Consider the following 15,154-nt stretch of genomic DNA (forward strand, 5'->3'; position numbering starts at 1 on the left):
CCCTTGGCTTTGGATCGCAAATTTTTTTTCTCCTTTGAGATAAGCATTTATAGAGGTGCAGAAGCAAAATTCCATTGCAAACTCTTAAAAATCCAAGAATCATTACAGGGAAAGAAGAGTTAACCTTGTATTTATGTTATTTCATTAATCATTTTCTTTGATTTTGCCCAATAGAAATCAGTGATATTTTTCAGGTAGTAATTATTAAACATAATGGAAACCTACTTTAATACAGAGGGTTGAGGTAGAGCCAAATGTCAATGGAATGGCTATTTGGGACATCTAAAGAACTCTTTTTGTTAGTACTTCACAAACACATTCATTCACTAGCACTATGTTACAAGCAGATGCTCTAAAATACTTGTGAGCAATGAATCCCTTTCATAGAGTTCAAGATAAGTTTAGTTTGAATTATATCCTAGGCTGACCACTGAATCAATAAGTTGTTTGTTTTTTTTTTTTACCTTTGTCTATGTTTTAAGTTTCATTTCCTCGTTCGAGGTCTAGATTTAATCTCCTGCATGTGGATAACCAGTTCTCCCAACATCATTTATCAAAGAGTCTATCTTTCTGCCAGTGTGTGTTTCTGTCCCCTTTGTCAAAGGTGAAATAGTTGAATGTGCTTGGGGTTGTTTCTGCGTCCTCTGCTCTGTTCCATTGATCCTCATGTCTGTTTTTGTGCCAGTACCATGCTTGTTTGTTTGTTTTTATCACAGTAGTTTGTAATATAGCTTCAAGTCCAAGATGGTGATGTCTCCCACTTTGCTCTTTTAATGCAGCAATTCTTTTGCTATTTTGGATATCTTCTGGTTCCATGTGAATCTTATGATTGTTGTCTCAAGTTCTAGAAGTTGAAGTTCTATGAAGTTCTATGAAGAAGTTCTATGCAGAATGCTGTTGGAATTTTGATTGGGATTCTATTGAATCTGTATATCAATTTTTGAAGTATGGCCATTTTGACTATATTAGTTCTGCCTATTTAGGAACAGAGGATGGCTTTCCATTTTCTGAAGTCCTCTTCAATTTTTCCAGAGTACTGTAGTTTTCATTGTAGAGATTTTTCACTTCCTCAGTAGGTTAAGTCCTAGTATTTATTTTTTCTTGGTGTTGTTATGAATGGTATTTCCCCCCTAATCTCTTTGTCAGTGAGTTTTCTTGTTAGTTTATAGGAATGCTATTGATTTTTGCATGCTGATTTTGTATCTTGCTATATCACTGATTTGGTTATGAGTTCTAAAAGTCTTTTGCCAAATTTTGGGGGATCTTCTATGTAGAAGATTATGTCATCTGCAAATAATGATAATTTGCTTTCTTTCTTATACATATACATTTTATTTCCTTTTCTTGCCTAATTGCTCTTGCTAATGCTTCACGTATTATGTTGAATAGGACTGATATTGTGACCATCCTGTCTTGTACCTGATTTTAGAGGGAAAACTTTTAGCTTTTCCCCATTTAATATGATGTTAACAGTAACTTTGTTATAAATAGATTTTATCAAATTGACATATTGCCCTTTATACTTATTTTCTTCAGGGTTTTTATCATGAAAGAATGTTGAATTTTGTCAGAGGCTGTTTAGGTATCTATCGAGATGTTCATGTGATTTTTGTCCTTGCTTCTATTTATGTGATGAATTACATTTATTGGTTTTTGTATGTTGAACCATTTTGTATCCCTGGGATGAAACCTACTGGGTCCTGATGTATGATCTTTCTGGTGATTCATTGCATTCTGTGCCAGTATCTTGAGAATTCTTGCATCTACAGTATGTTCATTAAAGAGATTGGTTTATGGTTCTCCTTTCTGAGTGGATCCTTGTCAGTATTGGAATCAGGGTAATGACAGCTTCCAGGAATGACTTTGGAAGTACTCCCTCCCTTTCAATTTTATTAAAAATCTTGAGGAATATTGATGTTAGAATTTCCCTGAGGTTTTTGTAGAATTTAGCAGTGAACTCTCTTGGCTTTTCTTAGCTGGCAGTTTATTTATTCTTGAGAAGTAGTGTTTCTAAACTTAGGGAGAAAGTTTAAATAGTTTATTATTGAGTATAATATTTTCTGTAGAATTCTTCTGTAGATAGTCTTCGTAAGATTATGGTATTTTTCTCTGTTCCTGGGTTGCTAAATGAGATTCTACTGTTTAATATTTGTTACTGGGTATTGAATTTATACAGTTCTTTTCTTGTATCTCTTAGGAATATCATTTATTTTACTTTTATTCTGAGTGAACTACATTAATAGAATTTATAATGTTAAATTTTCTTTGCACAAAATTAACATTGTCTGTGTTTTTTCTTTTCATATAATATCATGTTCAGGTTTTGTTAAGGTGACCTTGGTCTAACAAGGAAAGTTAGATAGTGTTCATTCTTTTCAATTTGCTGGAAGAATTTAGCAAATTTTATACTATTTCTTCCCTAAATATTTGAAGAAAAACTCTGATTAAGCCATTTGAGTTGGATATTTTGGTGCAGACCATCTTTACATACTGTTTTATTAGTTGGCATTTTATTCTTCAGGCTTCTCTTCTTGTCCCTGTTTTTTATATGGTCAATTGTTTTATGATAAGTTTTCACAAGTTACTTGGATTACTTTCTAACCACCTCTCATCTACATTTGAATGAGATTATACCATTCCGTTGAAATGTAGTTGTATCATGCATTTCTGTTAATAATTACGGGCACCTTCAATGCTATTTTTGGGATATGTGTATGTGATTTTGAGTACACGGAATGTGAACATGATTCTAAACATTAAGTGCACATAAAAAGTATTTTCAAAGAATTATTTTTTTGCATTCCTTTTATCCTCTTCCCATCCTTCTATGCCCTTAGATTTAAAAATTTTAAAATTCCCTTTATAATCACACAAAAGCAGCACAGATTTTATATATATATATATATTGGTATCAGGAATTGAACTCAGGACCTTGTGCTTACCAGGCAGGCGCTGTGCCACTGAGCTATATCTCCAGCCTTAATACTTTTTTTCACTTTCATCCTTTCAATTAATAATATATTCCAAAAATAATATCATTTCAGTTGATAGAAATCTCCCTCTTTCTTTTCTATAGCAACAAAGAGTCCGATTTGTGTATATAACAAGTTTATTTAACCACTTCCTATGTGTGAACATTTTGTTTGTTTCAAATTTTTGAAATTATGAACAATGTTGAAATGTGTTTGGTATTGTAGAAAATGAAGTCTAGGAGTAGTTTTCTTGAAATAGGATTTTTTAAGTCAAAAGGTAAATTTATATGTAGGTTCATTGTATGTTTCTACATTTCCCTCTAAAAATATGGTATCTGTTTATATTTCTACCAAAAATATATCAATATAACTGTTTTTTCAAGTCTTGTCAATAGAATATGTTACAATACTTTGTCACTAGTCAACCACACAGATAATAAATGCTATATCTTTGTGACTTTTTAATTTGAATGATTTTCAAAATTATGAACAAGATTGAATGTCTTTTGACATGTTTAAGAGGGCTAGATATAAATTTATATATAATATTCTATATGGCATATGTAAATAATTGTATGTAATAGCATTTTCATTAAACAAGTTTTACATTACATAAAGGTTACATTCTTTGTAGGGGGTTGGTACATGTATACAACACACCTTAATTCTTTTTTTACTTCCCATTCTCCTCCCAGCCTCTGTCCCTACCTGCATCTCTTGGTTCCCTTCCCATTTGCAAAAGATCTATCTTCCTGTTTCCTATTATCTGTCTTATATTTTGCTCTTTAAATTATTTATATATTGGATTGCTGACATAAGAGAAACCATGTGACATTTAAGCTTATGTGTCTGATTTGTCATATAACATTATTTATCTTTTATAAGAGTAGTACTCCATTGTATGTAAATGCCACTTTTTCTTAAATCCATACATCTGTTGATGGGCAGATAGGTTGCTGACAAGATTTAACTATTATGTAAATTGTACTGCTATAAACATGGGTGTGGATATATCACTGTAATATGATGTCTTTAACTCCTTGGAGAAAATATCTGAAAGGAGACTATTTGGGTCAAATGGAATTTCTAGTTTTAGTTTTTGAGGACTCTCCCTATGGATTTTCATAGTGGTTGTGGTACGTTACATTTCACCAATAATGTAGAAGTATTCCTTTCCTCCCACAGCCTTGCCAGCATTTGTTACTATTTGATTTCTTGATGACACAATTCTTTCAAGAAGGAGAGGAAATCTTCGTTTCTGTTTCTCTAGTGGTCAGAAATGTTGAACATTTTTTCAAGTGTTTATAGGCCATTTGTACTTCATCTTTCTTTCTTTTTTTTTTTTTTTTCTGGCACTGGGAATCGAACTCACGACCTTACACTTGCCAGGCAGGCAGCTGTGCAGCTGAGCTAAATCCCCAGCCCCTGTACTTCATCTTCTGAGAAGTGTCTTTTCATTTAAGTGGTCCATTTTTTGACTGAGTCTTTCATTTGGGTGTCTAATTTCTTCTTAGTTTTTTATATATTCTAGTGTTAGTCATCTGTCTGAGGAATAGCTGGCAAATTTATTTTCCCATTCTGTAGGTTATCTGTTCACTCTATTGGTTGTTTCTTTTGTAGTTCCGAAGCTTTTTGACATAATCCCATTTACTGATTCTTGATATTATTTCCTGTATGACTGGATTACTGTTCAGAGAGTCTTCGCCTTGCCCATAGCTTCAAGATTTCTACCTGTAGTACCTTACAGCAGGTTAAGTGTTTCTATTTTTTAAATTTTATTTTAAAGAGAAAAAATAAAACAAAATTTCAAAATAATAGGAGAGTAACAATGGTTAATACATTGCATATCGTTACCTTTAAATTAGCTACTCTCTTGATTAATTTTTATTTTATGAATGGTGAAAGATATCAACCTAGATTCAATCTCCTTCATGTACATAGCCAATTTTCCCAGCATCATTTATTCAAAAGGCTATCTTCCTCCAGTATATTTTTTGGTCCCTTTGTCAAAGAACAGATATATGATCCGATGTGAACGTGTCTGGGATTGCTTCTATAACTTCGATTCTGTTCTACTCATCTACATGTCTGCTTTTCTACCAGTACCATGCTGTTTTTATCACTGTAGCTTTGTAATATAACTTAAAGTTCAGAATCATAATATCTTCTACTCTGCTCTTGTTCCCAGAATTGGTTTTGCTTATCTGGGTCTCTTCTGGTTCCACATAGATTCTAGGATTGCTTTGTCTAGTTTTATGAACAATGCTATTGGTATTTTGATTGAAATTGTGTTGATCTGTATATCAATTGTTCAAGTATGGCCATTTTGACAATATTGGTTCTGCCTGTCCAGGAATAGGCAATATCTTTCTATTTTCTGATGTCTTCTTCAATCTCTTCTTTCAGAGTACTGTAGTTTTTGTAATGGATGTCTTTCTCTTCCTTTGTTAGGTTAATTCTTAAGTATTTAATTTTTCTTGAGGCTATGGTAAATGGTATTATTCTTCTAATTTGTCTCTTGGTGGGTGTTAAGGTTTGTGTCTAGATGTTCCCCCAAAACCTCATACAGTCAGGGGAGGCAGGCTTTTCATAGGTGGCTGAATCTAGAGTTTGTGATTGATTCATAGTCCAGTGCTGGGATTATGGGTGGGAGTGTCATACTTACTCTTGGGTGGGTAACCTGCATGCAATATAAGGGACAGAAAGAGGCTTGTCCCTCATCTCTCTCTTTTCCTTCTCCTCACTTTTGCTATCTTCTGCCACCATGAACTATTTCTCCTCTGGGATGCCCCTAGGCAAAGACACCCTGCCTTGGAGCCACCAAATTATGGACTGAAGCCTATACAAACTGTGAGTTAAATAAAATTCTCCTTCTTTAACTTTGGGGAGCTTAGGTATTTTGCCTCAATAACAAGAAAAATAACTAAGACAATAGATTAATTACTGGTTTACAGGAACACTATTTTTGAGTGTTGATGTGGTATTCTGTTAACTTGATGAATATTTTTATTAATTGTAGGAGTCTTTTGCTGGAGTTTTGGGACTTCTTCTTAAAAGACTGTGTCATCTGCAAATAAGGATAGTTCAATTTGTTTTTTTCCTATGCATGTACATTTTAGTCCTTTCTCTTGCACCCTTTCTCTGGTTAAAGTTTGAGTACTCTACTGAACAGGAGTGGTTAGAGTGGACATCCTTGTCTTGCTACTGTTTCAGAGGGAAAGCTTTCAGCTTTTCCCCATTTTTTATGATGTTGGCATAGATTTGTCATAAATGGCTTTCATCAGATTGAGATGAAGTCCTATTTTCCTCAGGGTTGGATAATGGATTTTGTTGGTATTCTGATTTTTCCGTGCCTATTGAGATAATCATGTGATTTTTGCTTTTGCTTCTACTTGTGTGATGCATTGCATTTACTGACTTGTGTATTTCAAACCATTTTTTGCATTCCTGGATGAAGTCTATTTGGTCATGTTGTATCATCTTTTGAAGACTTTTTTGCAGACTGTTTGCCAGCATCTTGAGGATTTTTGTATCTATTTATTAAGTTTATAAGCTTGTAGTTTTTTTTTTGTGTGTGAGTCCTTTTCTGATTTTATAAGCAAGATAATACTAGCTTTCAGGAATGAGTTTGTCCATACTCCTTTCTCTTCAGTGTCATTAAAAAGTTTGAGGGGAATTTTTGTTAGATCTTTAGTGGAGTTCTTATAGTATCCAGTGGGAAATCCATTTTTTAAAAAGTTGGCAGCAGTTTTTTTATTATTATTGCTTTAATTTCATTGCTTATTATTGGATTGTTCAGAATTTTTCTATATTTAGGTTCACTTCTAATAATCCGTACGTATTTAACAATCTATCCATTTCTTTTGGATTGTCAAATACTGAAGTACAGATTTTTGAAGTAATTACTAATCTGGATTTTAGAGATGTCTGTTGTGATTTCATCTTTTTTATATTTGTTCACATTAATGTGGCTCTATCCTTTTGGTAAGATTGGCTAGGCTCTGTCTATTTGAAGAACAAGCTTGTAATTTACTGATTCTTTGTCCTTTTGTCTCCATTTCATTGATTTCTGTTCTGATCTTTATTATTTCCTACCTTTTAGTAGCTTTGGATTTGGATTATTGTTTTTCTGGTAACTACAGGTAGAGGTGATATAGAGGTACATCACTAGGTTTATTTGGACTCAATCTGTTTTTCTGATGTGGGCATTTACAGTTGTAAACTTTCTTCTTAGGACTGCTTTCATTGTGTCCTATAGTTTCTGTTGTGCTGGCATTAGTATTTGCTTCTAGAAACTAATTTCTTCCTCTATTTCTTTTCTGATCTATTTCTTTTCTGATCCCTTGGTTATTCAAGTGTACGTTGTTTAATCTCCATTTGTTTTCATAATTTTTGCCTTTGGTTTCTAGTTTTATTGTGCTATCACCTGACAATGTGCATGGAAAATTTTTAATTCTTTTTTCTTTACTTGAACTGCTTTATGAGTTAGAATGTGGTCCATTTTGGAGAAAGTTCTGTATGCTATTAAGAAGAATATATACTCTGTTGCTTAGTAGATAACTCTGTAGATATCTAGTAAGTCCATTTACTCAAAAATGTGTTTAAATTCTAATATTTCTTTGTTGATTTTTTGGTCTGCTTCATCTGTTTATTTGTGAGAGTGGATATTGAGGTCAGCCACTATAGTTATGTGGATGTATCCAATCTTTTATGTCCAGTAGTGTTTGTTTTATGAAGCTGGGTACACTGGCAATTGATACATATATATTTACAGTTATCTCTTGCTGGTGAGCTTGTTCCTTAACCAATATGTAACGACTTTCATTGCCTCTTCTACCAGGGTTTGCTTGAACTCCATTTTGTCTGAAAATAAGGTAACTCTTCCTACTTCTCTCAGGTTCCCATTGCTTGGAATATTGTTTTCCATCCCTTTATGCTCTATGAAACTTCTTTTTGGATTAAATGTATTTCTTCTATACAGCATACCATTGTTTTTTTTTTTATTTTAAAGAGAATAAAAACAATAACAAAATACCAGCAACATAGACAAAAATAAAGCAAAGCAAAAACAATAAAAAATGATACCAGGCTTCAAAACAAAATGATAGTAATTAACAGTGTTATGTTAACATAACAGTTGTTATGTTACATATTGTTATCTTCAATGAAGTTGCTCAGATAATTGTACCACTGATGTCTAATGGTTTATTGAAAGGAACAGTTAATGCTTACATTTTTGGACCATTTTGCATGCTTATGTCTGGTAATCTGAACAACTATTTTGAAGACAACAATATGAAATATAACAACAATTGGTGAATTCCTACCATCTTGTTTAGTGAAGTTCTGTATCACTTTTAATGTTTTAAAATTTATTTTGTATTCTCTTAATGGTTTGATCAATCTTGTTGTAGTTTTTAATCAATCTGCCTCTCTGTGTCTTTCAATTGGGGAGTTGAGACCATGACATTGAGTGCTATTACTGACTAGTGCTGACTTACTCTCTCATTGTATTATTTTCCTATTGCTAATTCCTTTTCCCCCTTATGCTTAACTATTCATCCTATATGATGTATTTATTTCACTAGATATTTTGGCTTCATTCACTTCACTGTTTGTTTTCAGGGTATTCTTGAGAAGTTTTTGGAATGCTGGTTTGAATTTAAACTGCTCATTGTTATGGAAAGAATTTATTTCTCCATCAATTTGAAAAGATAGCATTGACAGTTTCTATTAGTTTGAGTTGGAACTTACCTTCTTTTAAGCTTGAAACATCACTTGAAGCTCTTCTGACCCTTAAGTTTTGTCTTGAGAAGTCTTCTGTAATACTAATAGATTTACCTTTATAACTGATTTGCTGCTTTTCTCTGTCAGCTCTTGAGATTTCGTCCTTGTACTGGACTTCTGGGATCTTTACTGTGCTGTGTTGTGGAGAAATTGTTTTCTGACTGTGGTTATACTGGGTTTTATATGCTGCACATACCTGTATACTAAGTTGTTTCCCTGTACTTGGAAACTTTTCTTCTATTATTTCTGTAAACAAGTTTTTAATGCCATCTTCGCTGTCTTCTCATTTTTCACTAACTCAGATGAATCTTAGTTTAGTCTTCTTTGCACTACCTAGCAGCTGTTGGATTAATGTACATGATCTCTTGTTGTTTTAAAGGTACCTCTGAGTATATGGTCATTTGCATGAGCCATGTCTTTAGTTCTGAAACTCTCCCCTAGTATCCCTTACTTCTACCCATATTTTAAATAAAATTTTTCTACACTAGATTTCTGTTTGGTAACTTTCAATGAACTTTAATTCTCTGTTATCTTTTGCATCTTTTGTATCAAACTGGTTATCTTTTGCATCATTTTGTTTAGCTCAATTAGCTTTTTATTAGTGTCTTCTTTAAACTTACTTATCATTTTGTTTATTAAGTCCTTTACCTGATTAGTAATATCATTTTTTAATTAATACACCATGTATCATAACCTTAAAAGAATGTCCAAAATGTTACTCAGTGAAGAAGTCATAGACAAAAAGACTCTCCCTTATAAAGAGAAAATAAACAAGCAAATGGACAAACTTTTCTTTTCAATGAACAAAGAGAAATTAGTAGTATAAAGGAAACAAATTAGCATATATATTAAAATATTTTTGAGAGAACAAAAGAAATAATTTGGGGAAATTATTGGAACTTCTCCCTACTTCCTATACTTCCTATTTATATATCTTCTATTTTACCCTCTCTCCCTCTCAATAGATAGATAAACAGATGATAGATAGATAGATAGATAGATAGATAGAAAGAAAAGTTTTGGTAAGTTATGAATTTGAGGGAATATTTTTGTTGTCTTGTTTTCTCAAGTTTCTATTTTGCATGCATGTGAATGTATATGCTGAGGGTTACAGGTCTGTTATGATGGAATGACTTCACTGCTAGTTTGGAGATCTCTTTAGTTAGTGTCCGCTTTCCAGTGATGCTCTCTAGGCATGGCTCATTATAGGCATTTGCATTTGTCACAAGATTTGACCTTCTCCATTAATCTGGGGATAATTGTGTACCTGTCCCAGCACACAGATCTCCAGAAACAAAACACAGTAATGTTAATGATGGAAAGAAAAACCAGATTGTTGCTACAGTAAAAACAAATTAATAGCATCAACTATGCCACCAGTGGCAATACCAAAGAAATCAACAACAATAGAGTCAAAAGCAAACTAGATGTTAACCTACCATAATGACCAATGTACCACCCTTAACAGTAAAAAAGATTTGCAGTAATAATGTAGATGCAAAGATAAAGTGAATATTGATGTACAGTAAATAATTAATAAATACAACTATACTATGATTCACAATAGAAAAGAATTCAACAATAAAAGAATAGTCAACTAAATATCTAAAGGTGAATAAGCTTAACATAATACTAACAAAAATGGATGGGGTGGGGACAGGGAAATTGAATATAGTAAAATTTGAAATATAAAAAAAAGGAAGGTAAGGAGGACCAAGATGTGAGATAAAGTATTCAATTAAAGTTTAAGTAAAAGAAATTAATAGAATTAAATAAAAGTAACAGAAAGGGACAAATATGAAAAAGAAGGGGAAAAAAGCAAAGAGCAAAAGAAAGAAAAAAGAAAAATTTTAAAGAAGAAAAAAACCCAAATTCCAATAAATCAATGAAGAAAAAGAGAAATAAGTCCAAAAACATCTTTTCTATGTTTAAATGAGTGGTTTCTTTCTAGGGTCTGCAGTATTGGAATCCACCAGATATGTCAGAAGGACAGCGACAGACTTACATGTAAAATATACAAAACCATAAAACACAAGAAAAAATGAGTATATTCTCTTATACAGAAAGGAAAACTTTTGTATGATTTAAAACCTATTTGGAATAAAAGTCTACGAAGTCCTATTTCATTTTCAGCATCACACTATTGTGTGCAAATGCAGAGACCTGCCTTGGGTTTTTTGCTGGATATCTTTGGTCAATGGCGTCTGCCCAATGGCTGTATTCACTTCAGCTGCTCCAAGGCTCCCAGTTTCTGCGTTCTTCTGTGCATCCCTAGGCACTGCTTTCTCTGCCTAGCTCTATGGCATATGGGTTTGGGAGGTGATCCTCTGGTCCATAGACCCCTCTGTCCTGCCATGTGGAAAGGATTCCATTCAGAAAAGAATCCAGCACTATTTTTGCAGTTTGCACTAGCTGTGGCATTTCCTGGGCTCATGCTGGTGTCTCGGGCTGCTGTTTCTGCTGCTGACCCTCTCTCAGATTACTTTTTGTTGAAGAGACAGGACCTCAAACCCCCACCCCCAAAGTGGGGACCAGAGTTTGGCCCTGCTTCCTTTTTTATTTTTCACTGTGTTGTCTTCAGATTTTCAAATTTTTCTACAGTTTCTAGTTTTTCTATTGGCTCTTTCTTTCTTCCTGGAACTTATTTTTTCTTTTCTCTGTGCTAGGTTGTTTTCTGGGTGTCATGAGCCCAGCTACTGGAGAAATAGCCATGCCCCTCAACATCCTACAGCTCTCATGTAATAGTATTGTGTGTGTATATTTTCAAACCTTGTGATTTGCCCAAGCTTTTGATATTTTCTCCCACAATTTTGAACAATTCTTTATTAACCAGGACTGTCAACTGTGTATTATGCTACAATTTTTTTCTCCCATGATGTCAGATGTTTTGATTTTGTTTATAGGTGATTTTTTTTCCTTGTGGTATAATTTTTTTAACTTTTTGAAATCAAAGTCATTCATCTTTCATTACAAGTCGATTTTAAACCATGTAAAGGTTTTTCCTTCTGTATAAGAGAATAGACCCATTTTTCCTGTTGTATTTTATGATTTCACATATTTTACATCTAAGTCTGTGATCCATTTGGAGTTTGTCCTTGTGTGTGAGGGGATATAAAGATATGCTTTTATCATTTTTTTCTAAAATGCAAACTAGTTAGTGTCCCAGCAGTACTTACTAAGGAGAGTACTCTGTATCCCAGTAATTTTCAATACTACCTTTTCCATATATTGAATTTTTGTATGCATTTGCGTTAATGGCTTGGTTTTCTCTTGCAACATTGAGACCAATGCTAGTTTGTGCATTCCTGTTCTTATACCACAATATCAAAATTGTGGAGGTTAATAGTGTGTTAATACTATGTCAGTAGTGTTAAAAATGTATTGTAGTCAACTTTTTAATGTTTAAGTTATTCTTTGGATTAATTTACTACCACTTTTCCTCAGGTGGGTCCAGGTTTGTTGTTAATTAAACCTAAATCAGCTGGTCATACTTCCACACTCCAGGGTAAGAGAAATTGAGGAAGTTGAATTGTGTCCTAGACTTTTACTACCATGCATTAGACAAAGGTCAGGTGATGCTGCCACTGAAAAGTGGCCTTCTTGAGTCCCTCGGCTTTGTGTTTTACTGCAGTACTGCTGCCGGTACTCATCCAACAGTCTGTGTCAGTCACAAGGCTTCCACCAAAGTATTCAGGTTTGTATCATTGGACGTGTCTCTTCGGCTGATTCACAGAATTGAGATTGCGCAAAAGGTACATGATTCTGTAGTTTTATTAGAAATTCCCAAATTCTCTTTCACATGCTTATTCTACCTTCTATTTAACTAGCATCCCACCTGTGTATCTACAGCCTTGTCAATAGAATGTGCTGTCATAAACTTTTTAAGATTTACAACCCGATAAATGAGGGACAGTAACACATGGCTGCAGTGTTGTGCCCTCTGCAAACAGGGGCTGTGTGACAGATCACAGAGTAAGGGTGTCATGCCAGACTTTCCTACTACCTGGAGCATCCACCCCACAGGTCCTTTGCGTCCTCTTCTGCTAGCAAACCTCAAGCAGCACTACCTCATCACAACAGAGAGATTTTACTTTAATGGACAGCAAAAGGTAAGTGGACATAGTCTCCATCCCATTTTTCCCAAGGAGTTGACATCTTTGTAAGGTTGTGTTACCTAGACTCATCCACAAGCTTATAAACCAAGAAGAACTGAATGAGGCAGACATTATAAACCACACAAGTGCCTCAAGGAAATGTCTTGACTTTCAGTGACACAACTACATGGAGTAGTCTTCCGACATTTTTAGGCTTTCTGTGGACATACCACCCTCTGTGCACCTGATCTCATCTGATCTTAAAGACATCTGTGTCCACTGAGAAAGAAACAGCAATGTTAAAGCAGCAGCTTCCTAAAGCTGCATTATACTGATGATTTTTCTAACTCCAAAGATACCACCCATAGGATGTTTGTCCAGCATCAAGTGGCAGAGATTTCTCAGACTGGGAACACGTCTGGATTAAATGTTACCCTGTACAAGCTCAACAGGCAACGCCCAAGCAGTCAGGTAAAGAAGACACTAATTATGAAACCCCTGTCTGATGTCAGAAGAAATGGTAGAACTTGGGAAGAACTGCACACCCCAGCCTCAGCTAATACCTACCCTCAGTGTATCTAATATAGATGTCTGACAAATGGGTGGCGCACAGACACACACTGAGCTCTCCTACACCCCGTCTCTAGACTGTAGGGCTTCACGTGCTTTTCTCTTCAATGAAGGAACAGGGAAGGTTCTTTGTTCCCCATGAGGATACCTTCTTCCTTTGACTTCCTGCTTTTCAGTCCTATTCATCAGCTATAGATCCCTGACAGCCCAGATCCCTCATAGCCCAGTGGGAGTTAACCTTTTTAACCCTGAGATCACATTCGCACTCCCAAAAGATGCTGAAGAATCAAAACATCGCATACTTCTGCAAATACGCAATCCTAAATGGACTCCCCTGCCTAGAAAGAGAATAGCTTCCCAGAAAGTTTTATTGTAGATAAATTAGTGGAGGAGAAAGGCACAAGGGTTGGAAAAAAGGCTTAAGAGTGTGACATGGTGTAATGCATTCTAAATCCCCTGGAAACTACACAGCGGCAGCCTATCTGGTCCCTTTCCATTTGGCCAGTTCGTTACTAAGTTGAGTGTCAGTTTGCTAAAAGAGCTGACTGAGATCTTTAAATCATCCAGATTCTTGCCACCTGTGAATTTGTTGCAGTTTTTGCATAATGAATAATTAAAAATAATGGCAAAATGAAGAAACTTAGGGCCAGGGATATAGCTCAGTGGCGCAAGCACCTGCCTGGCAAGCGCAAGGTCGTGAGTTCGATTCCAGTACAAAAAAAAGAGAGAAATTTAAATTATTTAGATATTTTAATTATCCTTATGTATACTCTTTTTTTTTTTTTTTTTTTTTTTTGTTTTCCTCCGGTACCAGGAACCGAACTCACGACCTTGCGCTTGCCAGGCAGGCACTTTTGCCGCTGAGCTAAATCCCCAGCCCCTTCCTTATGTATATTCTTAACTCTCTGTGTCTGTTGTATAGTCAATGATTGACACAAATTTAAGGTATGAAACTACCCAGCTATTCATCTTTGTATGCAATATGAATACCACAAATTAATAGTTTCTGAAAATAATATAAAAGCATACACTGTCTATATGGCACACAGTAACTACCAAGTGGTTTTTCAGGGAATAAGAACTTATGAAAAAAATTTTGAGGGGGGCATTACCGGGAATCAAACTCAGGACCTCATGTTTGCCTGGTGGGCACTGTGCCACTGAGTTAAATCCCCAGGCCATGAAAATAACGTGTAATTTCACATGTACATTTTCTGGGGAGAATACATCATCATTTTCAATAAATCATTGTGTACAAAAAGGTTTACAACAACCAGGCTAGTTTAATGAATTATTTTAATCTTTATTAAAATATTACACATATACTAAAGCAATAGCTCTCCCATTATGCACTCACATACCTTTCCTAGATAAATAACAGGGTCTTTACCAAAACTATTAACCATTTAATGAAAACAGAGAGACATAAAGATGTTTATTTAGTACATTAATGGCATCCTTGAGTCTTTTTTTTTTTTTTTGGTTTTGTTTTTTGGTTTTTCTCCGGTACCGGGAACCGAACTCACGACCTTGTGCTTGCCAGGCAGGCGCTTTTGCCGCTGAGCTAAATCCCCAGCCCCCCATCCTTGAGTCTTATGATCTATTTTGTTGGCAAAATAGTCTCACCCAGTTTTCTTAACAAAAATAGTTTTATTTTATTAGTCATGATTCCTTCTAAAGATTTTTAAAGGAAAAATATAACTCTTCACAAATCTAAGCCAAAAGAAAATT

The sequence above is a fragment of the Chinchilla lanigera genome, unplaced genomic scaffold (assembly GCF_000276665.1).
Source record: "Chinchilla lanigera isolate Chin_1 unplaced genomic scaffold, ChiLan1.0 scaffold00010, whole genome shotgun sequence".
Lineage (NCBI taxonomy): Eukaryota > Metazoa > Chordata > Mammalia > Rodentia > Chinchillidae > Chinchilla > Chinchilla lanigera.